General features: G+C 35.5%; 1 protein-coding gene across 8 annotated transcripts in view; it reads right to left on the reverse strand.

The window, feature by feature from the left end:
* Nucleotides 1-27,992, reverse strand: part of st3gal3b (ST3 beta-galactoside alpha-2,3-sialyltransferase 3b) — a 165,918-nt gene that overhangs the window by 126,977 nt on the left and 10,949 nt on the right. For 3 of the 8 annotated variants that reach the window (XM_087239200.1, XM_087239194.1, XM_087239190.1), the window contains exon 1: nucleotides 525-564. The exons of the other annotated variants lie outside the window; for them this stretch is intronic. The gene's annotated coding sequence lies outside the window, so the exon portion shown is untranslated. Of the gene's footprint in view, nucleotides 1-524; nucleotides 565-27,992 lie in introns of those variants that run through there. 8 annotated transcript variants of the gene reach the window in all.

Consider the following 27,992-nt stretch of genomic DNA (forward strand, 5'->3'; position numbering starts at 1 on the left):
CCGCCTATACTGATAATAAATGATTTTATTTTAAGGCTACAGTGCAAAATACTTAAACATATAGTCTACTTTTGACCATCCATATAAAGGCGAAATGTTACTAATACAATGTTTTATAACAATAACCTAATTAATTAATTAATGTACTTAATATTTAGTTTTACGAAAATTTAGGCTATTATTTAATTAGTGTGAAAATAGGTGTGAAAAGCCAATGTTAATTTGGGGTTACAAAGGTTTAAATACACCATAATTCCAACAGAGATAAAGGCCTTTTTTTCATTTTTTTTTTTTAATTTTTTTTTTCTGCATTTATGCAACAAAATATTTCAATAATAGAGCTAATAGTACATTAAGGTCGCAAGACCAGGATACATATATATATATATATATATATATATATATATATATATATATATATATATATATATATATATATATATATATATAACATTCAAAAATAGACTATCAATAGTGCAGCTTTTCTAATAGTCAAGCAAGTCGCCAAACTGAAACAGTCCTACCTCATTTTTGTTGTGCCTTCAGCAAATATTTGGTACAGAGTTTGTCACATGAGTGCTTAGAATATATATACTGTTATCTGGCAGTTTCATTGCCGTGAATGCATCTTTTCATCGGCGGTTCGTCTTTCTGTTCCCCACGTGGCAGTCTCTCCTCGTCAGCTATTGCATTATATCTTTGCAATTGTGTGCTAATGATGAGCTCGGTTTGTCTTTTATATATGCAAATGAGCAGCGTTTTAGTTTAGTTAAAGCAGCTCTACACATGTTTTAGACATTTTTTTTAACTAGAAAGACCAGCCATATAGCCTATGTATTTTGAGACCAGCCTATGTATTTCGAGACCAGCCATATGTATTTTAATTATAGTTTGTTTGCACTGTGGTATAGATTAGGTCATTATATTTGTATTAATTATATAATTTAAAAAATGAAATAATAAATCGAGATGTACATTAATGAGACAGTTTTATATGTGTTAGAATAGTTTGAATCATAAGACTAAATAATAAATTTGTGTTAGAATAACTGCACCCCTGGTTATTTATTATGGTTTAAGCAGTATGACATATTTTATTGTTAAAGGGATAATTCACCACAAAATTAAATAAAAAAATAATTATTTATTCACAAACAATTATTGTTTTCCTATTTTTATATTTCTTATTTTTTTAACTCAAAATAAGACTTAATCTAAAGTGAGGACTATTAATGCATTATAAAGCCTTCATAAATGACAATTAAAAGCTTAGTTCTATTCTAAATGGGACGAAACACAAACAACTCTATTTATTTGTTACACAAATGTAACTGTACTTCAAATAAAAACGAAATATTTGCAACCTAAAATAAAAATGTAAAATAAAATTACTGTACAGTTTAAACATTGCATCCTATTGTTTAATTATCACCTTGATTCACCACCCTGAATGCATCAGTTAAATTTTTTAATCAAAAACCTCACCAAATCGCTTTCAAAAAAACACCAGCTGACAATAGCCTATCACTGGCAATCCTGTACATTAAGGGGTACTGACATGGTCCTGTTTCAAAAGAGTTGTTGTCTGACCTTGAAAAGTGTGATTTTATTTCGGAGCAACTCAACATTGATCTCTCTAGTGAAGTAACTGTCACTCCTTGGGTGAAGTGTCATCAAAAATGTTGTTTGCTTTTGATTTGGTTGAGGATGCACCAGTCTTTGGAAAGATTGTTCAAATTTTGATCAAGGATGGAGTTTATTTTTTGGTCTCTCATGGAATTAGTTTGTTGAACATATCCATGCTTTCAGGGTTTTTGCTTAAAAGCACAGCCTTCTTCTAAAAAAAATATATAAATAAATAAAAAAATTAAAATAAATAAATAAACAACAATTGTGTTACTACAAGTCATTTGATTTTCAAATGGCATATGGCATTGACAGTTCAATTTACATTGTTTTGGGCTGTTACTTGTAAAGTAATTTTATTAGTTGCCTGGTGTTCCATGTTGGAATAAAATTTTGATAGAGTAATGTAGTGAGATGTGTTTTCTTCACACTGAATTTATTATTTTGAAATTAAAATTATTATTTTTTTAGAAGCCTTAATCTACTTTGCCAGTTAAAGTAACATTTCTTAAATAGTTCTGTCAATATTTAAGTGATGTAATATTTGATTCCCATAAGCTTGAATAGATTTATTTTTATTTTTTTTTAGAAGGTCAACTCCAGAACAGTGTAGGATTTTTAACTCTGCCAAAGTTTTCAACAAAATTCCTCCTAGCTCTGTAGCAGTGTTGTTGTTATCTGTATTGGTGTTAATGCTTCACTCTTATAGTGTTAGTATTTGACACTGCGTTGGTGTTAAAAGAGGCAACACTTTTGAAAGTGTTGAATTGACATTTTGCAGGTGTTTCCCATATATACACTTTTAAAGTGTTGAATTTAACTCTGTTGGTGTTAATTTACGGATTTCAAATTTGCTGTGTTAAGTTTGTTTAGAAACCAAAAGACTTAGCCATTGTATTTGTTTTTTCTACTATGGATATCAGTGGCTATTGGTCTCCTGCTTTCTACAATGTCTGTGTGAGTTCAATGTACAAAAGAAACTTGAAAACAGTTACTACTGCACTGTAAAACCCAAATTTAAGGTAAATCAAACCATTTTTGGAAACTGATTGCAACAAACCATTTAAGTTAAAAACTAATCCTAATGAGTTCTATAAACTTAATCCATTTGAGTAAACAAAGCAATTTGAGCACAGTAAAACCCAATAAGTTAAACTCCAACTGTTTGTGTAAACCGATTGCAACATCTTTTATTTGAATTAAAAAAGAATCTTTATGAGTACTGTGAACACTCCATTTAAGTTGAAGTACAATATATTTATTTAACTTATTACCTTCAACACTGAGTTCAAATCTCTTGATGAGTAATTTTGTGGATAATATACCTTTAAAGCCAGCTGTTTGTTTTCAAGACATCAGATGTTCTCAGTGTTTTATATTAATATGATAAGAATTTAATGTCCCTTTAGGATAAATTTATTGTAGTAAGTTTTGATGTAATGAGTTTAATGTTTGACAGGGGCAAAACAAATTCCTCACCTACAGTATAATAAATGTTGAGATAACCAAGATAACAGAACAAAACAGTTAGTGTTTTAATCCATTTAACCATTGTGAATGAGTGAATGAATAAACAAAGGAATGTTTTTTGCCTCTTCCCAAAGTATGCCAAAATCAGGGGTCAAAGATAATTCTGGACTACATCAATATAATTTGTAAAAAGTGTGGCCTGCAGTTTGCATTTGTCTCTTTGGAATTATTGTTGACTTCAAATGTATTAAAGGGTTCAATACCCCCTCCCCCAAAACCTGATTTTATTCTGATTGGTGGTTGAATGCTCCGGTTATACCTATAATGTCCAAATTGCTACTTTAATGTTGGTTAGTGTCAGGATTGGCAATTAACAGGGACTAAAGCTAATTTAGCTTTATTACCAGTGTCACAACTTCAGTTTCATATCGAAATGAATAGAAATGATATTTTAGGATAGATCTACTGATTTTCCATTACTATTTACCATTACAGAATGTTAACATCCAATCATTTTCCTTCAGCTTAGACCCTTATTTATCAGGCCAACCGCAAACCTATCCAGCAAATGTTTTACAAGGCGGATACCCTTCCAGCTGCAACCCAGTACTGGGAAACATCCACACACACACACACACTCATACACTACAGCCAATTGAGTTTATTCAGTTCACCTACACCACATGTCTTTGAACTGTGGGGGGAAACCGGAGCACCTGGAGAAACCCACGTCAACATGAAGAGAACATGCAAACTCCACACAGAAATGCCAACTGACCCAGCCGGGACTCAAACCAGTGACCTTCTTGCTGTGAGGCGATAGAGCTAACCACTGAGCCAACATGTCACCAGTATATTAACAGTTTTTGTAAAAATACCGTGTCTCATCAAATATGTTCTATCTGTTACTGTGGAAAAAGCCTTGTTCACAGTTATATGCAAACTCATATTAGACTAAAGTCATGTACTTCTTTAACCCTTTGATGCACTACATGGGTCTAAAGTTACCAGTTTATTTTTTCTATATCTATTTTATAGCTTGTGCATTAAAGAGTTAAATAACTAAAGTAAAAAAAAAATTAAATTTTCATATGTTAAATGGTTTAAGTTTATTATCATTAGTCAGATTGTGACATTTTTTTTTCCATGTAGTTTATAAAGCTGATCATATCCATATCCTAATTATGAGTTAAATTAAATAGTTTGAGTTATTGTGATTGAAGCAGGGTCGTATGAGGTACTTGTTTGATCAGTGTGTTACCTATGGAAGACTGCAGGGGCAGATCGCAGTGCAGAGCTACAGAGGACAAGGACGTTCAGCAACAGAATAAATAGTAAATAAAAAATGTATTAATAAATACATTTTTCCAAAGATGGGTTGCAGCTGGAAGAGCATCCACTGCGTAAAAACGTGCTGGATAAGTTGGCAGTTCATTCCGCTGTGGCGACCCCGGATTAATAAAGGTACTCAGCCAAAAAGAAAATGAATGAATGAAAAAATTAGTTTATTGTGATATATGTAATGACATTGAATGTATTTGTGTTGTCTGTTTTTTTGCCGACATAATTGTGTGGTGAGGCCAAAGATAAATTTACACATGTGGATAATAAAGAAGCTAAAGTAAATATTACTAATTAATATTTTATTAATATTACTAACGATTCCGCAGCACTGTCTGCTGCTGGTAAAGCACAGGCAGCAGAGGTAAACACCTCTTATTAACCCACATCAATATTGAACTATCCCTCATAATATGAACATGACACTGAATTTAGAAATAATAATACCTGTATCTTTTATTTTTTTCATGATAATGTTCATATCCTCAGCTATGAAGAAGAATTGTGCATTGTAAAATGTAAAATTGAGTAAATTGTGATCTGCAAGAAAATGCATTTATCTATGAATGTAAATAATCCAGATTAAGTGTTTTGAATGAGCATGATGTTGATTTAAATGAAGGAAATCATTTGGTTACAGAGAAAACTTACATCAAAAATACTGAAGACCTTCAGTGACTCTGTGGGACAAGACCCTCAAAAACATGGAAGCAAACCCTGAATCCACCAGGAATAATGAGTGAAAATATGTGCGGCTGATAAGGTCAACAAGTTCATGATTAAGTGAAGGTCTTTATCCAATTTCTTTGATTAAATAACCTGCTTTTAATAAACTTACTTACATTGATTGAATTCTCAATAAAAGGTAATTTCCAGGCCCACTCACAGTACATTTACATTCCATTTAGCAGAAACTTTTGGCCAAAGTGACTTACTGTACAAATGAGAAAACCATTAAGCAACTCATCATAAAGCAGCAACATATACAAGAAGTGCTACAGTACCTATACAGAGGTACTGATGAGGGAGAATAAGGAATGTTACGAGAGAATAAGGAAATATCTTTAATTTTAGGATGTAGTCAGTTGCTTGCAGAAGAAATTTTCAGTTGTGCTTTGAACGTTACTTGTGAATCAATAGTTCGTGTTGGGATTGGGGGAAATCATTTCTCCAGTGAGGACGGAAAAGATTCTAGAAAGTGATTTAGAGCCTCTCGTAAAAGTATCATTAGATGGTGCTCACTTAGGCCCCGTTTACACTTATACATTTCAGTTTTAAAATGGCGTTTTAGAACAAAAAAGATCCACATACACATTAGTGTTTCACCTAGCGTTTCTGAATTGATCTCTGTCCACACTACACCATTGAAAACGCACATCGAATGACCACACACACACTCTGCCATGCACTTCAGTTTATACAGACGTCGGAGCACACCTTCCCAGGTGAGAACAGCATATGTCGGACAGTTCATAAAAGATCTACTGCTGCACCCTCATCTTACTATAGTTGTTAAACATGATATTTAATTAATCTTGTCTCTAACGACACTTCAGTATTTTAAATCTATTAGATGTTTTCTGGTAACATGTTTTGGCCAAGCGCAAAAATAAGTTAATATATTAATTTATGTAACCATGTAAACTGATTCTGCACATTGAGCAGTTGCTTGCCTTTATTTTTTATATTGTATAAACGTATTGTATTTTTGATTGTCATTACTGATTGTTAAAACTGATATTCAGCAAAAGAGGCAGGGGATGTTTTATATTTTTTAATGAAAATGAAAGGGGGCAGTTATGTTGTAGGCTCTGTTTTGTTATAAAAATGCATACAGTGAAAATGAGGGTCATATAAATATGTAGCTACAAAAACATTTTTGGTGTCTGCTAATTTGTTAATATCAAAATAAAAAATAGGCAGTTTCTTATATCATGTTTTATTTTATTGTTGAGATAAAATGAAAACATGAAAAAATCAACCTGGGTGATTTGAATGACGTTATAAAGTACACCGTTCCCTTTGAAGATTTACCTGACGTGTCCTCCGGAGTTTGTTTTCCATTTCAAACTTGCAAACTCTGAACTTACCTGAAAAGGAGGCAAGACTGAACTGTGTGTTCTTAATTTTGAGAAAAAGCTACAATCAGATATGACAATCAGAAATGCGCTATATAAATACACATTACATTACACATAGGCAAATGTCAGCAGCCACATCTCGTTTTTAGATGTCTTCATTTTCCCCCATCCACACTGATATGGCACAGCTGCGTTTTAAAACCAAAATGGTCTCTTCAGCACTTGCGAAACGCTCAATATGTAGCACTCAAAAACTCCAGGGTAGTGTGGACAGAAAGTGTAACTGTAGCAAAACTTATGTGTTTTAAAACTAAAGCATATTAGTGTAAATGATGCCTTAGAGTGTACTCACACTTGTATGTCTTGTACGATCGTGCCCCCTCCTCTCTTCCCCTCTGCCAGCACTCACATTGCAATTTTACCTTCCAAGCCAAAGCACGCTTACATCATCGATTATGCTACTGTTTTAAAGAAAATCTCTCTTGCTCAGTGCAGTGGAGATTGCTTTATTTATTAGATTAGATTAGTCTCAACTTTATTGTCATTACACATGTACAAAGAGAAAGCAACGAAATGCAATTTAGGTCAAACCAACAGTGCAATAGCAGCAAGAGCAGGATACAGGTATACGTTATAAAGTGCAGTTATAGAAAAACTATAGTGATATTTACAGATGGATGTACTATGAACATTATATACAGGCTGCTTTAGCTATAAAAGAGATTTACAATAAATGAATATATGTACAGATTGCTATTAATAATCAGAAGTGTGCAGATAGATAAACATAATTACAAATGTATATGTTCAGTGGGTGTGTACATAAATACAAATGTCCATGTGCAGTGGGTATGTACAGTTCAAATAAATAAATCAGTGCAATGTAGTGCGATGAATATGTGCAATTTTAATTGTGCAAATGATACACAGTGCAGTGATTGTGAGGAGTATAAGTTAGAGGAGAGTGGGGTGTGTGTTAGCGGGCAAAAGAGTCAGTGAGGGGCAGAGTCCAGAAGGGAAACAGGTCTAGGGAAAAAGTTGTTCCTCAGTCTGCTGGTTTTTGTCCAGGGGAGCCTGAAGCGCCTGCCGGAAGGCAGGAGAGAAAACAATGAATGAGCAGGTTGAGAGGAATCCTTAAAAATACTGCATGCTCGGCACAGGCAGTGTTTCTTCTGGATGTCCTCAATGGCTGGCAGAGTGGTCCCTGTGATGCGTTGGGCAGTTTTCACCACCCACAACAGAGCAGTTTCCATACCAGACTGTGACGCAGTTGGTCAGCGGTTCTCTTGTGCAGTAGTAGAAGTTCACCAAGACAGCTGATGAATGCTGGTTCCTCTTAAGTTGTCTTAAAAAAAATAGGAGCTGTTGAGCCTTCTTGACCAGGCTGGAGGTGTTGGTGGTCCAGGAAAGGTCCTTTGAGATGTGGGTCCCCAAGAACTTGAAGGATGAGACAGGCTCACAGGCCATCCCATTGATGTGGATGGGATCATGTGAGCCGGTTCATTCCTTTCTGAAGTCCACAATGAGCTCCTTGGTCTTGTTGGTGTTAAAGAGTAGATTATTTTATTGTTTAGTATTTTAAGTCGTATGGGATGCAGTAACATACAGTGAATCTTTTGCTAAACAGATCCACCACTTTTGACGATCAAAAATGTAAAGTCATCATGTTGCATGTATTAGGAGGAATGCTGAAGATGGGAGCTGACATGCAGTAAGCGTTTTGCATCTTTGATAAACTGACAGTTTGCGTTTATTAAAAAGTAAGAATGATTAATAAATCCACATGAAACAATCCCAGTAGACATCAGAAAAGTGATGTCACGCCTTCAGTTTTGAGCTCAGGCGCGCTTTGCACTCACACTACAAGCATATACGTGAACTGTGCTCTGGCACACCTCTTCCAACCAGGCTAGGACCGGCCAACTTAATCATGCTCAGATGCGATTCGGGGCACTCACACTTGTCAAACAAACCAGGAAATTTACCTGAGCACAGTTTGGATAGCCTAGTGTCAGAAGCACTGCAGATGCACTGCACTTTTCTGCCCATAGACTTCGACAGACTGAAAAAGCAAGCTCCTGCGACAAGTTTCGCAGTTTGCTGAATTGAAAAGTTCAAGCTTGGTAAACTCTGGCCTGCGAAATCACATCACATGACTGCGTGAGAGCAATCGAAGATCAAAACATGACCTCTCTGTACAGAAATATTACATACTGTATGTGTGGCAGGGCACATGTAATTAAAAGAGTTCACACTTAAACGACTTTGCGACCCGGTTGTGTTGACGATAATAATATTAAATAGGCAACTAGGTTCCCAATCAACATGTGCATGGAGACATAAATAAAAAAAGACACTTTTTTTTTAAATACAACGATTAAAATGGACAAAATCCACCATCTAAATGCAAAATAAAAAAATAAAAAACACAAAAATAATCCATAAAAATAGAGCAGAGTACCAGCAAGGTTTGCAAATGTCCACCACACCAGGGAACACACACACACACACACACAAAATATGTGAATATACAGCAAACTTATTCCACATAGCAAAATCTATTTAGCACAACACTCAGTGTATACACAAACACTAATGCAATACACCTAGATGGGTCTCCCCCCTACAAAAACAAATAGATTTCAAAAATAAATACAAATAAAAGCAAAGGGGAAAAAAGACTAATAAGAAACAAAATAAATAAATAAAACAAAAACTACACCATGTACAAGAATATAAATAAAGAAATAAATGAAGAAAAATAAATAAAATCACAACCAAGAAGAAAAACAATTTAGAATAGACACAAACAAAGGGAAAAAAACCACACAAATACAGAACAATCACATGACAAACATAATAATGCAGATGAAAAACAATAAAATAATAATATATGATGGCTGCCACCACAGTAGTACGACTCGGCCGCCACTAATTATAAAACCCCTGTGCACAAAGTCACCTGCTGGCACAAAGCCACAAATTACAAATAAGAAACAAAACAAACAAACAAAAAAAAAATGCTCCATCATACATACCACATTGTGTACCACACACGTCATAATTCTAACACTTCAAGCATGGGAAGTCATTGGAAAACACTAAATCGGATCACCGAGAGTCGTGGCAGGTAGTAAGCACGCCGAATCAACAGCATCTGATGCAGAGCAGCTAAAGACCAAACCAGTCAATCCTGACAACACTTGCACTACAGTTACTCCCCGAATGTACAAACGATTACAAAATCTCAAAACTTACACACTTACCGTCACTTCCAACCAGAAGAGTTTAACCATCTGAAAAAAGACGCCGACACCAATGACGCATACCATGTTACCAAACACACTTAACTTGTATACTCTCTAACTGGAATGTGATAGGTTCGAAGACTTAACATGACCCAGCCAATAGCAACCACCGGGATCATTAACTAGGTCTCCATAGGTTCAACAAATTTGCGTTACACCAGCCAATAGCCATAAAGGGCTTTTCCACTCTGCTACATTCGGACCAATCCATCGCTTTTTTTATGTCTAATCTTCTTGTTTAATTCCAACCCTTTTTCCAGTGCCATACGACAGAATTTCGGAAGTTCAAACTCCAGTGTGACTGCGGCATTTCTGACCAAAGGCTCCTGGAGAGGGTTTAGACTTGAGGAAAGAAGAGGCAGTAAGAAAATTCTAAATCATTTGAATAGGTTAAACCAGGGGTTCTCAACTGGTGTGGCCATGGGACCCATATTTTTACATGGTCATCAAGCCGTGACCCAAATCTTTAGGAACTATAAAACAATTTTAGGAATTATAATTAATTTGTATTCATTTGTAAAAATAAACAAGTAGTGACAGATACATCATAAGAAATTCACCAAGACTTACAAATAAACAGTATTTTACTGCAGTCATTTAACAAAATGGAACAAATTATAGAAATATTACAAAGTAAAAACGACAAATACTGTTAATAATAAACTGTTAATGAAACATGTTTTCTGGTTTCCTAAATGTTGTTTTAATTTAGAGGGTTTCAGGCTCTCTTGTGAGAGCACCTCACGACATATGGCACTGAGGCTTTAAGTCTTTTTTTGTTGTCAATATATCCGTACTTTAAATATTCGGGGTTGTACTTGCGCTTCCACATATTTGTTGCAATAATTAAATGAAATTTCACATGTGAAGCGGTAGGGTTGTCGCGCACACATTTCCAATAAAAGTCCGATATAAGCAAAACAAGTATAAAATGTTACTTTTGTTGTTTTTTTTGACCACATACTCCGCGACCCACTGAAAATGTTCCCCCAAAAGTGGGTCGCGACCCACCAGTTGAGAAACACTGGGTTAAACTAAAGGATCAACCCAGAAGAGCACAGCAGATCAGTCTAAAAAAAGTCTCTTCCTGTAGAAGAAGTTGTGCAGCATGTTTCATCAAGACGTTTCTGAACTTTTTTGTGTTTAATAGTGCAAATCTGCTTGCCCGTGCTGTGTTTGTAATGGAATCTCAGTTTTGTTTAGATTACGTCGCCTCGTGGTTCCATCCCAAAGAGGGAAAAAATCACTTTCGCGAACGCTCACGCTCAATCTGCCCAGTTGGTGGAATGAACTCCCTAACTGCATCAGAACAGCAGAGTCACTCGCTATTTTCAAAAAACGACTAAAAACTCAACTATTTAGTCTCCACTTCACTTCCTAATCTGCAATTGCCTCTATGAATATCACACTAACTGTACAAAAAAAAAAAAAAAAAAAAAACTACTAATACTTCCCTTCTTAGACTTTACAGACCTGAAACTTGCCTTTAGTACTTATTCATTGTTGCTCTTAGTTGTGTAAATTGCTTCCTTGTCCTCATTTGTAAGTCGCTTTGGATAAAAGCGTCTGCTAAATGACTAAATGTAAATGTAGATTAAGGTGCAGGTGATGATTTTACATCTAGCTGAGATGTCCTCTTGGCAGTAAGAGTGTCCAAAAATTGATCCCTGAGGTACCCCTGTGATCAGCTGAGGTAAGTTAGACACATCTTCCCTCCGATCAGCCCCGAAAGACTATTTATGAACCCTTAGAGCTTCAGTGACTGAGTAGTGCAGAATTAGTGGAATGGCCACTTTTGAAGCCTGATTGGTTTGAGTCCCACAATACAGTCAGATATGTTGCCACCACTACTAATTGTTGAACAATGCACCAGTAAAGTTACTTAGGGTACACACATCATTGGAAGAAGTATAGGGAACCTTGGAGTGGAGAGTCCTCAAATTTTCTTGTCAGAGATTAAAAGGGTCACACTCTTGTGATATATTTGCAGGTCCTTTTGATGACAATTATTGTCAGTACAGACTAAGGCGAAAAGTGGTAAAAAAAACCACAACAGATAGTAGCTCAAGCTTCATCAATAATTCAATGTCTTTGATGAGCAAAGCCAGACTTAAGAAGCAGAGTCAGAAAAAGGTCAAGACTCTTCTGAATAGCTCAAAGCTGACTACTTTGGTTAACTCTGGTCTTGTTTATTCTTGTTTGGGTGCAGAGTCCAGACACTGCTCTTGTTCAGTCTAGGATGTTGTGCTTGGGTCTAGTTTACTCAGGTCGTGCACTCATCTCGTGTGTCTTTGTATTCTTTCTTTTTCTTTCTAGCAGGCATGAGACCTTGGTTGTTGATGTTGTGTACATATTGTGAGCACACGGCTTGTGTTTAAATATGGTCACAAGCTTTCATGTTGTATTTTGTGTGACTGTGCTTTATAAGTGTTCTCATTGGCCATGTGTTCTCCTTCTGTGTGAACATATGGATTTGTCTCTTTTTGTGCCATGTGCTTTCCCAACTATTGTCCAGCAACACTCATCTTCTTATTTAATTTGTCTTAATTAATTTAATCCGTTTTCCTTTTTGATTTGCATCCTTTATAGTTTCCTCATGTCTGTTTTGCCCTGTGCCAGTTCATCAATGTTCTCATGTGTTGTCTGTTCCTGCCTTGATCTCTGTCCTGACCTGCCTTTGCAGCCCAGTCTGGAGAGTTTTTTAGTTTATGTTTCTCTCTCATATTCAATACCTTTTATATTTATTCCATTTTTAGTTAAAGAGTCATCCCACACTGTACTTGAGTCCTTGTACTCAACACCTCCACACCTCAAGCATCAAACTGATGCTTGAATTAAAAAAAATAGATATCCATACATTTTTGCAGGAAATTTGTTAACAGTAGCATTTTTGGTTTTGATGTATTTTCTGACATACAGGTTGAGATGTTAAGATGAAAATTGTGGTGAAGGCTTTGAACCATCTTCAATCTCCATACTCATGGAGTTGCTTCTGCTGGTGGTCTTTCAGGTACATAATTAATTCAGCATGGTGTCAAAAAGCTTTGTGGCATGATGCAAGATACCGAATTGATTGATGCAGCAATTTTTCTGCTAATATAACAAGTAGTTGGGGTACAACAGAGATGAGGGTCCAACAACAGTTTATTTACAACTTGGTAAGGCAGGCAATGGTCAAAACAGGAGCAAACAGTTGGGATGCTGACGTTGAACCGATGATTTGACAGTATCGAGATCCCAAAGCTCAAGTGTTTTGAAACACTGAACTGAAGCATGATCCGAAACACCCAGGTCACTTGACTAAAGTGTTTCGAAACACCAGGTCATGTGACAAAAGCGATTCAAAGCATTATCATTTCAGAAACATTTCGAGACCTGGCGAATCTGCATTTGACTGACAGCGTCGAAAAAATATACCTCTAGCCTTTGTAGCCTAGTGGACCAACCGTGTGCACATAGTAAACGTGCTGCAGATGAGTTTGAATCCTGACTTGTACAAATACTTTTTTTTTTTTTTTAATGACCAAAACAAGACATATTTATTATCAAATGTATTCATGTCTGACCAATGGCAAAACAAAACATGTTACAAGAACAGAGCATTATATAAAAAAATAACATCTATAGCTGCATCACTCTGGATACAAACCCATTACCTCTGCATGCCAGTCTGAAAGTCTCACCTCTTCACTAAATCAATTGAAAAGTCAACTCAACAACGTGGGGTTTTAAACTTCAATTTGCTTTACTGTTTATTTGCTGAAGCTGTTTCAGATCAATACATAAGAATGACCACTAGCTCTCACTGCAGAGACGTGGTTCAAAACATTTCGAAGCTTCGATACATTTGCTTTGACTGTTTCAGTGTTTCATGAAGCCTCGCTTTGCCTGTCACTTGCAAACAGTAGCATGAAAGTAATCTAGAAGCATAGTCAAGATCACAGCAAAGAGCTTGATACAAGTGGAAAAACAACGTAAACATAGAACAAAACAATGATCAGAAACCACAGCAAGGCTAGACTATGCTTTGCAATGTTACAGACAAACAAAACTCAGCAATGTGTGTGTGAGTGAGGTGTATTAATAGTCCTGGTAATTAGTCTTCACAATTTTCAGCTGTGTGTTTGCAACCAAGAGGTATCAGGGCCAGGTGTGTAAGTGCAGGGAATAATGGGATTTGTAGTTCAGTTCAGTGGTAGATGTGTAGTTGAATGATCACCAGCAGCCTGCAAGGGAAACACAGCTGGTGATCATAACAGCTAAAGTTTAAGAACAGCTGGACTGACATCAAAGAAGCAGGTAAGATTTTATTATTTTATATCATAGTGTAATCATAGTGTTAATTATTAATCCAAGTTGTGTCTGCTTTACAATTTAACAGACAGAGTGTTATAAATTTAGTCTTTGCAGTTCATGATAAACACTTTTTGCCAAATTAATCAAAAGATCATTGACAGGAATATTCTGTATGCACTGTAGACAGGTCTGGCTATCTTGATGATTTCTTTTCCGCAGTGAAATCACAGTGAGGTTGGTGTAAACTAATGTAAATTATAATGTATTGATGAATGTATTGAATAAATTGATTTAAAAAAAATGGGTGCAGGGGTTTGGCATTTAGTAAAATATTCTTGGTCATTCTAAAATATCTAAACCAAAGTCTGTCATCAGTTTGGTCTTGTGATCCCATTTCCATTGAGTATACGTGAATGGACAATGGACAACCTGAAGAAAACGCAGTTTTTTGTTTGAATAATTTGTTTAATTTGTTTTTGCTATTTTAATGTATAAAAAATTATATATATATATATATATATATATATATATATATATATATATATATATATATATATATATATATATATATATATATATTATAATTATTATTAATATTATATATTATTATTAAAACTATATATATAATTTTTTTATTAAATTTTTTATTTTTTTGTTATGTTTGTTTAAGTGAAGTTTTAAAACAAATTTCGAGAGGAGCACGTGATATAATTGTTTGCAGCTGGCCACCTATCTACACTCATTAGTTAGCCAATCAGATCTATCCTAACTCACTATAAGTAGCCTAACTAGATATTACTCCCTTATCTTCGTTTTCCGAAGAAACCCCCCATCCACCCCCTTTCTCCTCCTTTTCTCCTTTACAAAAAAGGGGGGCTCTCGAGAACCACATGATCTCGTAATTCCCTCACATGCTCTATGGACCTGGCGGGAGCCCTGGGCTCAATTATCTCTGAGCTCAGGGTTCTCTCCTGGGACAGCATGCCAAACCTGCTTACAGTTGTCAAGCAATATCTAAGTGTGAACTCTTGAAACAAAACAATGCTAAAGTGAACTATTGACCCTGGGTTGCCTTGGTGGAAAACACATCGTATTTCAATTCATTCGTGAAGGCTCTCTCAATGTATGCGGCTGGCTACAGCTGAAAAAAGGCCAGCTTCAGAGTTATAAAAATCTGCATTGGGTGGTGTTTAACTAGCAAATAATATAAATGTTGCAAACATAAACATTAGCTGAGCAGATTACATTGTAACACAGTGTCCTAACAACACGCAAAGAAACATAACAGAAGCAAGTTCAACCACTGGACGACTATTTTACATATTATATCACCATTGTACATCTATTTTCTAATCTTACTTTTATCATTAGCTTGGCAAACAGTTTTGGAGAATTTGATGTTTCCCCATTTAAAGAGATCAAGTGAAATGCTTGCCTTAAAGGAACTTTTTAACAGGGGTGTATTTGCAACCTCTTGATTGCAAGCTCTCATAACAGAACTCTGGAATATAATGCATTGCTTGTCACTTTTGTAAAGTGTAATGAAAACAGCAATATAGATGATGATGATCGGTTTTGGACTTCTTTATTCTGATCTTGACTTTGTTGACTAACTAACCAACCAACTTATTGTCATGTTCAAGAAACCAGTCTGAGATGATTCACGCTATATGACATGGTGCGTTATTCCGCTGTAAGTAGCAATCAGAAGATGAGTACACTGTGGTCATAAAGAGATAGACATGGTCAGCAACAATACTCAGGTAGGTTGTGGCATTGACACAATGTTCAGTTGGTACTAATGGGTCCAAACTATGGCAAGAAAATATTGCCCACACCATTACACCACCACCACCAGCCTGAACCGTTACAAGGCAGGATGGACCCATGCTTACATGTTGTTAATGTCAAATTTTGACTCTACCATCTGAATGTACGAACAGAAATTGAGACTCATCAGACCAGGCAACGTTTTTCCAGGCCTCTATTGTCAATTTTTGGTAACCCTGTGCAAATTGTAGCGTCAGTTTCCTTTTTTTAGCTAACAGGAATGGCACCCGGTGTGGTCTTTTTCTGAAATACTCAGACCAGCCCGTCTGGAACAACAACAATTCCATGATCAAAGTTACAGAAAACACCTTTCTTCCACATTCTGATGCTCGGTTTAAACTTCAGCAGATCGTCTTGACCATGTCTACATGCCTAAATGCATTGAGTTGCTGCCATGTCATTGGTTGATTAGAAATTAGTGTTACCAGCAGTTGGACAGGTGTACCTAATAAAGTGGCCGATGAGTGTATATATAGTAAAAATTCCAGCACATAGCTAAAAATTTTCCATGCCTTACCAGGTTCATGTGGAAATACAACTGTTTGGCATGACAGTGGAAAATGGCTTCTAGATGGCGGAGATTTTATGAGAGTTTATGAGAGTCAACACACATCAGTACTAATTCAGGTTATTGGTTTAATCCCAAGTTGACAATTGTGCCTTTGAGGACAGCATATTACACCAACCTGGATCCAGGGGAATTGTCAATGTAATAGATACACTGTACGGTTCTGAAGAAAAGTGTCTGCGAAATGACTGCTTATAAGAATAAACAAACAAATGTAATCTGATATGTTTAGGTTCTAGGTCAACACACCTGATCCATTAACATTGTATTATATAGATCTAACATGCACAACTCATGCATTTTATCCATGCTGAAGATTCTCAGTCATGCAAATGAGCATCAGTATTGTTGAACACTAAAAGAGTTAAGAAACAAACATTAGTCAAGATACTGGGCCTGTTTCAGAAAGGAGGTTTAGTGAAAACTCAGAGCATTTTAACCCTGAAATGAGAGAAATTCTGTGTTTTCAGTTTCAAAATGGCAGGTTTGTCAAACTGAGGAAAGCAGGGTAAGTCAAGCCTGTTTCTGAAAGAGAGGTAACTTTAACTCAGAGTCAGTTACCGTGATAACTTACTCTGTGAATCTAACCTGGTCAGGAGCAGGTTTTATTCTCTAAACTCTGCTTCTGAGTTTCTGTCGGTCTCCTCCCCTTATTTAAAGACGAAGCAGTATTTCTCACCTTAGCCTTACGTTTCCATCCACCTATTTTAATGCTCATTTTGGAAAAGCGCATAAAAACAATTGATGAAAACATCATGATGCACATAACTTTGGAAAATATGCATAAAAAACACGCATAACTGAGTAGGATAAACTTTTATTCGATAGAAAAGATAAACTACGATGAAAACACTTTTACTGAACAAATTCCAGTATGTGCATTAAAAAAGGTTTGTCATAAGAGATCATATGCTGATGAAAATGTGTGTGAATAGACAAAGCAGCAGGCTGAGCACACTGTAAAATATCTTAAAAGTTGGTTTGGTCATTCTAAAACGCCTGAACTGTTTTAGTATTAGTGTATATTATTAATGACCTCCAGAGCATCTGGACCGTGTCAGGAGCATCTTTTCTCCGCATTTCATCTCTTCAAACGCCTCCACGATTTCATTTTGTGTCTGCATTATCTTCTGAGGCGCAAGTACATTTATTAAATAAAGAAAAGATTGACGCAGCTTCTACTACCACAGTAAACTCTGTTTTTACTGTTGGTATTTGGTGCCAGTTTATCAGAAAGTGACGATTTTGTTCTATTTGACTCATTGGATGGAAACAATGCTTTATTCACACATATTTTTTGAGATATTCCAGTTTTGCACATAAATTTAATTAATATATTTGGATGGAAACATAGCCATCGCCTACATTTTAGTCACACACAGAAACAAAGTCATGTACGAGATAAGGCTTGTCCTTTTTTAATAAATAATTTGCTTAAATTCACTGATCTTCGACATGTACTGTAATTATCAATTGGATTATTATTTTTCTTAAAATCAATTTTTAGTTTTGCTTACATTCTAAATCTCATATCAGCCTCTATCCCTTGATCAATAAAAAAGGCAAACACACGAGTGCACTTTTAAATCTATTAAAACTGATCAACGTGTATAAAACTTTATGAAAAATGTAAAAATGTCACACATAACATTACTTGTTTTATTATACTTAAATATTTAAACACTTTAAATGTAAAATTACGCATTAACTTGAGCTGTTTTCCCATGCTAACTGTCTGTATCACTGATGCAGTGGTTGCTTATATTTAAATATTTAAGCTCATATTTGCTATAACTTTGCATGAGCACATTAAATTCAGATGGAGAAAGAAATGCTGATCTCTATTTAAGATGTTGCCATGGTCACTCGTAATATCTGCGCTCCATTGACAATGCCTTTTTATAGTTACGGTGTGCGCGCTTAACTTTGAGTTGGTCTATTCAAAGTTGGTTGACCTAACTCAGATCCGCTATTCTGAAACCGAAAACTCGAGTTCAAATTTAAACTCTGAGTTGTTTGAACCGCCTTACTAAAACAGGCCCCAGGACAGTTTGGACAACCCTGTTTTAGAACTTCCTATTCAGTTGCCTATGGGAGAAATGACTAGGAATAATCGATGTCAGAAAACGGTCAAACTACTCACCCTACAAACAAGTGTTTGGATGTATATAGTATAATAGAACAATAGAATATTAAAATATCAGTTTGCAACATCAAGCAGCATAGCAAGCTGTTTTTAACGTCTTAAATGAATGGAAGTGAATGAGACTGGGAGTCTTGAGCCAAAGAGATTCAATGGCTGCTCCCGCTCACATGCAAAGAATAAGGTGAAAATGAGCTGTTTAAGAGTAGAGCAATACATAAAATCAAATAAGATTTAGTAATATCCAGTGACACATAAACAATGTTCTTTATGTTGTAGGTGAGGAGATTATAGATGCAGTGCAGGTAAAGAATTCAGGCAGAAGGAAAGTCCTTGAACCTATAAGGCTGCGTCCGAAACCACCCACTACTCAGTAGGTACTGCATTTGAATTTAAACGTACTACTCAGCCGTTAGAAAAGTATGTTCTATACAGTATGAATGTGAAAACTATGAATGGAATTTGGACGTACTACATCCGTCATTTTGTCATGGTCACGTGACCTACCTAAGTCAGTTGCGTCGCTTCTCTCCCATTCATGAATTCCCTAGCAGGACATCATGGGAGAGCGCAGCATGCATGGGATGCGCACTTCAGAATCTCGCCGGGAGTAGTAAGTCATCCGGGTTCTTCTTGCACACTAATTTTCGAATTCTATAGCTGCATCTCAAATGGTACACTATACACTATGCACTTATGCACTATGTACTTATGCACTTACACACTCAACAGCATGGTACATGTATGTAGTGTTGTCCCAAATGGAGCACTAATGTTTTTTTACCAAGCGAAAATTCAAACCATTTCCCTGATGACATTTGATGGCTTATTACCATATTAGACGGTTGCCATAATAAATGACCAAAGTACCAAATAATAAATGCCATGAGTATAACCGCATTCACCATTGGTAGGCGCTATAATCACTCTCGTGGGAGAATTTTGCTTTGACCATCCAAAATAAATACAGTTATTCAACATGTGCGCCCAATAGCTCTGCCCTTTCCTCTACATGAGCAAAGCTAACCCGTTGAGTGCGCGAAGTGTCCACCATTACACACTTATTTTTACCGGCTTAATGAGGGCATCATTCAGGTAATTAAAGTGCACTCATTACTTTTGAGTTTTCAGTGTGAAGGCACTAGCACTATTTATCCAACAATATGGCGCAGAGTAGTGCATAAATATGCGATTTGGGATGCGGCTTATGAATTCGGACATACTAGTCGGCTCACATACTGATTTTATTTATCAGTTTTGGACGCAACCTATACGTGAATCTCAAACGAGCCCAGACAGAATATTTAAATAAGGAACTGATGCAAACAAGGAACAGGTGTGTCTATTTATTAATCAAGTGATTTTGGGAGGTGAGAAAGCAGGTTTGTGACATCTGGAGGATTTTGAACGTTTTTTAATTACATTTTCTCTTTTATTATTAATCTAGTGTTTATTTAAAAGGATTTACAGCACCTTAAATAAATAAAAAGCCGTATTATGTTGCTTATGCGTGTCTGACAGGACACAGGCAATGGTGGAAGTCTCTTGAGATCTGGGAGGTGGAGTGTGAGGATCCCAAAAGGCCTTTTGACTGCCTACTCCGTGGTGAGATCTGTTACCTTTTTCTTTAAACAAAAGTGTGAATAACAAGGACACACGATACATGTTATTCAACTCTTTGTTATTTTTGAAATAAGCATTCATGTTAGGGGTAAACCTAAATGTGTCAACCTTTTTAAAATGTAGTACTGTAATTTGCTATATAGAAGCTGTGACTTAAAAATGCTTGTCCTCCACATTACAAAACTGCCCTAAATATTTAAACACTTGTACTATATGCTGAATAATTCAGTCCACCACATTCACGTTGTACATTTTAGCCTCTGGTTATAGGTTGTTGTATTTTGATTTAGGACATTTTGATGGCATTTTGCAGGTCCTTTTTATTGCTGGAGGTATTAAAAAGTACTCAAAGTAATACCGAGTTACCATTTTACTCATTTGAAATACAAGTATCTGACCTGGAATATAAAAAAAATGGTTTATGTATTGTGTATTAAACTGTTTAAAATATGTTTATGCATTAACATATTTATGTAAATATAAATAAACTAATCTAGCTTAAATAAAAACGGGAGAGGAAAGATTTTATGAATTTGAATCATCTTCTAATGTAAAGTGAAATAAACAGCATATTTTGTAAGACATACATACAGTTGAGGTCAGAATTATTAGCCCCCCTGAAATATTAGACCCCCTGTTTATTTTTTCCCTAATTTCTGTTTAACAGAGCTGATTTTTTCAACACATTTCTAAACATATTAGTTTTAGTAACTCATTTCTAATAACTGATTTATTTTACCTTTTCCATGATGACTGTAAATAATATTTGACTAGATATTTTCAAGACACTTCTATACAGCTTAAAGTGAAATTCAAAGGCTTAACTAGGTTAATTAGGTTAACTAGGCAGGTTAAGGTAATTCAGCAAGTTTTAATATAGCCAAAGGGGCTAATTTTGAAAAATTAAAAAAAACTGGTTTTAATCTAGCTGAAATAAAACAAATAAGACTTTCTCCAGAAGAAAAAATATTATCAGACATACTGTGAAAATTTCCTTGCTCTGTTAAACATCATTTGGGACATATTACAAAAGAAAAAAAAATCAAAGAGGGGCTAATAATTCTTACTTCAACTGTATGTTTCTGTGTTAGTAGCACATAGAGAACTTTGTAACTGCAGTCATGTGTGGCTCTTGTATCATTGCAGAAAATTTGAAATAACTTCATAACAAGTAAACGTCCTGGTTCAGTCCAACAGTGGTTTTTGTGAGTGTCTGCTTCATCAGTGTCTGAGTTGCTATCAGTCATTGTCCTGTGTTTATCTGACATCTGATGCTGGGTATCCTAATCTGAAGTGCATGCCAGAACAGGGAGCAGGGAGATGCACATTTGTGTGATCTGATGGGTATTTTAAGATGAAACTTCACAGATACCTTCTGAAGACACATTATTGTAAAAAAAGGGCAAAATAGGAGCCTTTTAAGTTTGTTTGCTTCTATCATGATATTCATCCGATTGAAAACTGTTTCTGTAATGAGGGGGAAAAAGTAGGGCCTTTGGGAACTCATTAATTTGTTGAAAGATGGCTGTCCCTAACAAAATGGAGGAAGATTTTAATGCCTTTTTGCCCTTATTTCTGAAAGATTGTACCAGAATCAGTTGAGCCATGATGTTGAAAACGAGGAGCTAAATTTTACAGAAAGAATATAGTATTAGTTCAAACCACTGCCTACTGTAATGTCAGGTCATAAACAAGACATGCACTGATCACTCCACCCTAAAGGCATTCTATGTGACAAAAAAAAGTAATTTTGAGGGATGAGGGAAGGATATGGTATATTAATAAAGATCATGAGGGCAAATAATTTTTTACGAAATAATTAAATGCACAGATACTTGTTATTGATTATAGTTGTTATCGATTAAACAACAATACTTTTTATTTAAAGGGGTGGTCTAATACGATATCATATTTTAAACCTTAGTTGATGTGTAATGTAGCTGTGTGAACATAAACAACATCTGAATATAATACGCTCAAAGTTTAATGCAAAGGGAGACATTGGCCTTTACAGAGGTAGCTAAGCAAAGTTTGGAGACTACAAAAAAATACATCTGCACCAGTGAGATCACAAACACTTCAGGTTACGCTCATTAACCACATGCATTCACCCAGCTTAGCGGTGTGGTTAGAGACGATGTAATTTCATAGAGAAAGCTAAAATGACGTCCAACCGCTGGTATTTCCACAGAGCTATTCTGTTTCTGTATTTGAGCTTCCAAAAGACAATACACAAAGAAAGTAGCTTACAATTTAATTTTAATTATGTTTTAGAGAATAATATATATATATATAAATATATATATATATATATATATATATATATATATATATATATATATATATATATATATATATAGTAACACTTTACAATAAGGTTCATTAGTTAATGCATTTACTAACATGATGTAATCATGAACAAAACTTGTACAGCATTTATTAATCATAATTGAACATTTACTAATGCATTAATAACATTCTTGTTAACATTAGTTAATGCACCATGCGTTAACATGAACTAACAATGAACAACTGTATTTTCAATAACTAACGTTTATTAACATGTATATATACCTAATTAACCTTATTGTAAAGTGTGACCATATATATATATATATATATATATATATATATATATATATATATATATATATATATATATATATATATATATAGCTAGCATTTGACAAAGAACAGCTACTAGAATCTCTTCCAGTTCAGTGCTAGATTCCTTCATGTTTGGGTCTCAGCATGACGAAGACAAGAGAGATAGGATCCAAGTGCAGCTTAACAATAATTTATTAAAGAAAGTATTTGTGCAGGTAATTGTGTACAAAGATAAGGTAAATCAAACAGGGCAATCTAAAATCATTGTCAAAAACAATCATAAGGCCATAAACAAGGCATCAATGCAAAAACTTAAACAAAACAAACTTTGACTAAGGCTAAAACAAAGTGACAGGAAATATAAGTGACAGGAAACACCAAAGACACACTGCAGACTTAAGCTATGGTAACACTAGGCTTTTTTTTCCATAAACTTCCATTCATACGCACGCGAATGCATCAGACCGGAAACACAGGGTCATACGTTAAGTTTCGCAGGGTGCTGCGGTGCAAAGTTCAAGCTTGGTGAACTCTGACATGCGAAATCGCATCACTTGACTGCATGAGACCAATCGAGGATCAAAACATGACCTCTCTGGACAGAAATTTTAAACATGGGGCAATTGCTCGCTTTTTTAACGTCTAATAATCTTGTTTATTCTTGCCCCTTTATGCAGCGCCGCACAACAGAATATCGCATGCTCAAACTCTAATGTGACCACAGCTTAATGTGTGTGGGGTGTATATATAGTCCGGATAATTAATAATAACAAGAGTCAGCTGTACATGTGTTATCAGTCGAGAAGGGAGATCAGTGTGTGTAACGGCATGTAGGGATTTGTAGTTTATGGATGAGTTTGTAGTTCACTAGCGAACTTCCAAGAAGTGATTACTGGCGATCATGACAGATTCGGCTACAAACTCCTCAAAGGAGGTGTAGCTCCAACCCCAACAAACAAAGATGTGGATTGTGAGCCACAACCTGTAAGTATTTTTATTTGTTAAAATTGATGTATTACATGCTTAGTGTCTAGCGTTAACGTAATTTTGAAGCAAGAACAAAAACAAAGATGGATATTCATCTGTCAAACCGCTGTAAACACCCCCTATCTTAACCAGCAATGCAATGTCTCTTTGCGGACACGTTCCCTGCATTTTACATCTCAAATGATGAACTCGCAAAAGATATGTGAATATTTCATATTAATTAGACATGTTTATAATCAGAATATGTGTAAAGGACACTAGCCAGGTTTTATTTTAGAGAGCAGGCGTAAGGTTCAGCTGTGTCTTTTTCATTTTCTGTCTGAATTAGCCTCATACTGATAGTCTGACTGACATAATTACCACAGCAGAGGCTAAGCATGTGCTATTAGAGCCGTGACGCTTTTCCTGGTGACGTTGAGCCACAACACATTATGTTAGCTGACTAATCAGAGCCTCTTGAGGGTGGGATTTCAGCGGAACTAGGAAATATGACAGTCGTTTTTATGTTAGCTGAGCAGCATTATATAATCAAAGTAAGATTTTTTTTCAACAAATGAAGCACGAGCATGCATTGCTTTGCATCTTATAAACACAACCAAGCCTTAAAAGTACACTGTAGATTACCCCTTATACAAAAGCTATGACTTTGAAAGCATCCCTCTCCGTGCCACAATATATTAAGATAATAGCCATTTATCTGCATATAATGCTAGTGTACAGAAAGTCCAAAGTCTTTAAAATTAAGTTTCCAAAAGGAACATAAGTCACCCATGTGTCAGCTCTTGGTGAATCACTCCCGCTAGTGTGTAGTGAGTTGGAATAAGTGCATGCTCATGGCATTCTTAAAAGAGCACAGGATCAGTCACAGAATAATATAGATAAAACCTGATGTGAGCCAATCAGATATCTTAAAATGCTCCTCTCGCACCCACCAATCTGGAAACTCCCACTTATCTGAGAACTCCAATTTCTTTCTTCCAGAGACTTAATAGAAACCTATGAAGAGGTGAAATGAATTAACTAATCATTAGTGCTTTAATTAGCCTTAAATGTGACCTGTAGACATTCATTTTACTCAGGACATTTATCATGAAGTTTGCAAACACTTAACCATTTATATTTTAATCATTCAATTTCATCTGTTTGTGTGTTTTATCTATTATATCATCATCTGTATATTCTTTAATCCCTTTTACTTTGTTTTTTTTAAAAATTGTTTTAACTTCTCTACTTTATCTTTCTTATACAATTATTGCTAATAAATTTTAACATACATATTGTCAATTAGAAATGGCATATTTCTAATGGTTGAAAAGTATATGTAAATGGCTAAGTTGAGTGACTCTAAAACACATTAACTATTAGCATAGTCTTAATCTTAGCCTGGTGGTTAGCTTGCTCTGGAGCAGGCTAGCTGCAAATATTAGGCTAAATTCAACTAAAAGCCATGAAGCTGGATTTGCTTGCTAGCCTGTTCAGTTTCAGTTTATTTGCACCAATCTTGGTTTTTAGAGATGAAGGCAGCTGGACTTCAATCACTCTTTGTTGCCTTTGTATTATAGAGAAACTGAGCTACCTTCATGGTACATAAAAACCCAGAATTGGTGCAAAATAAACTGGAAATTAGCTAAACTGAATAGCTTAAAAAATACTTAATCCCCTATGTTGCTTTTCTCTGGAAAAAAAAGTACCAAAAAAAAAAAAAAACAGACTGCGCAAACAAGCAACAACATATTCACAAAGAGGAAAAGATTAAAAGAGGTATATAAAAGTTAAGAAATTTTTTTATGACAAGTCAGACTAATAAACCAAACAACCAGTGCAACTGTGCTTTGCAAATAAAAGCAGATGACAAGCAGTAATCTATAACACAGCAAACAGTAGGAGAGAGAGAAGCAAGAGGAACAGTAACAGTTCATGCGTTCCAAGAATGCAAGCAAACAGATTGGAGTGTTTGTTTACAACAACATTGTGCACATGAAATTGATCTATGTGGCTAAATCTGAGGTAATTAGCTGACTGTACAATAATGGTCTCAAACTCAAATCCTGGAGGGCCGCAACTCTGCATATTTAGCTCCAACCACCTCCAACTGACACCTGCCTAATAGTTCCTAGTAGTCTCAAACACCTTGATTAGTTGGATTTGCTGTGTTTAATTATGATTGAAGCAAAACTATGCAGAGCTGCGGCCCTTTGGGTTTGTGCTATGCATAGAAAAGAACTGCCTACAGAACAATTTAAAGAACAATAAACACACATTTATTGGTTAACAAACACCTGAAAATGCAACAACTTCACACATATGACTGTAGATCTACATGTTCTCGCTTAAATTACAAAAAAAGTTGGGCGTTTTGAAAATTGATTGAAAAAATGAAAAAAGAAATAGAGAAAAATCTTACATTTCTTCTTTTTCTATTTTACATCTTGACTCAAAAGTCTCAAACAATTATGCAGATAATAAAAGCACTTTTCAAAGTATTGATTACTTCAGAAATTTCGAGAACAGTGAACTTATTAGCTATGTTCTATCTAAAATTGCGAATTAACTTTATGCTGGATAAACTGGATTGTTGCTTAAAAGATGTGCAAATAAAGCAGCGTTTTCATCCAACGAGTCAAAGGGAACAAAATTAAACCGTGCAGTAAACTGAATCATTATTATATAACACAGCTAAACTAAAATATATTTTATGTATATGCAACGTATATACAAAAAAAACATAACCATTCACATAATCTCGCATAGTCACACCGGTGTGATCAGCCTTGGCTTGTCTCTGAAGCTTATGATTGCACTGCATTAATGCCATGATGAATATAATAAATCAGATACTTGTTTGTAGTAAAAGGTCTTAATTCAAAAGCTCACACTTAGATTTTGCTTGAAATATATAAATATTCTAGTGTGGCCCTTCCCCTGTAACCAAAACAGAATTGGGACATCCGTACCCCTTCAAATAAACTCATTACACATTATAATGCGTATTATTGAATCAAATCAATACGAAATAGAAATTGAACCAAATAGATAACATGACATGTGCAACCAAAGTGTGAGATCAGCGTAGGTTCACACCACTAATCAGCAATTTACATTTCTCTTCATGCATATTGACTTGCATTTTATATTTGTGGCTCTGTAAATATTGTACATGTTTGCTGTATTGTGTTTTATTCTTGACTGGTTTTATTTATTTATTTATTTAAAATGTTTTAATGTAAAGCCTAACCAAGGACATACATATACATATGCCCTATGTACGCAACATCGGTTATCTTCTGTATAACAATGTCAAGTGTATTGTCACTGTAAAATAAACAAGCAAATAAAAAAAATAAAAAATAGATCAGGGGCCTCATGTATCAACGCTGCGTACGCACAAAAACTTTGTGTACGGCAGGTTTCACGCTCAGAATCGCTCACGTTTGGATTTACTAACGATGATATGAACGTGGGAATGTGCGCAGCTCCACGCCAATTTCATGGCTGGCGTACGCACATTTTTTTGTGTGTGTCTGTTTTATTTCCATTGGCGACTCCTAGAGGCAGTTGTGTTAAATTGCACTCTACAAAGTGTCTTTGAGCCGTGCAATGGCAGCTGTATGAGACAACAACGTCTTCCTCAGACGCTGGATTCAAACCAAGCTCATGCTCGAACGTGTCAAAAGATGTTAACATGCATTTTACGAGCTGCGCCACCCAGACTGTTAAGGGCACAACAACATTTTGCACCTATACATCTCACTATTTCTTTTTTTAATCCACTCAGTGCAATGTTCAGATTTAACTGTGTTAACTGCATCAGCTAAACTCTTCCATTCTATTTTTTTCTTTTGTTATTAATTTTGGAGGACAAAATTGCAAATCAAACTTTTTCTCTCCGTTCTACCTACAAAAGGAGCACCTACAATTCACATTCTGTTCAAAGTTTCTCTTTTTGCTTGCTTTTGCCATTGCTTTTTTGTTGGGTTTTGCCAAAGTAGAGTCATTAGCATATTCATATGGGGGAGGAGGCAGGGAGGGGTTTTGCGCTCGTGCATGTTACACTCAGTTTAACGTTCATTCGGATGTACAAAGAATATGCGAGGGATTCGGCATACGCAGTG

This window comes from Danio rerio, chromosome 2 (genome assembly GCF_052040795.2).
Source record: "Danio rerio strain M-AB ecotype USA chromosome 2, GRCz13ab, whole genome shotgun sequence".
Taxonomy (NCBI): domain Eukaryota; kingdom Metazoa; phylum Chordata; class Actinopteri; order Cypriniformes; family Danionidae; genus Danio; species Danio rerio.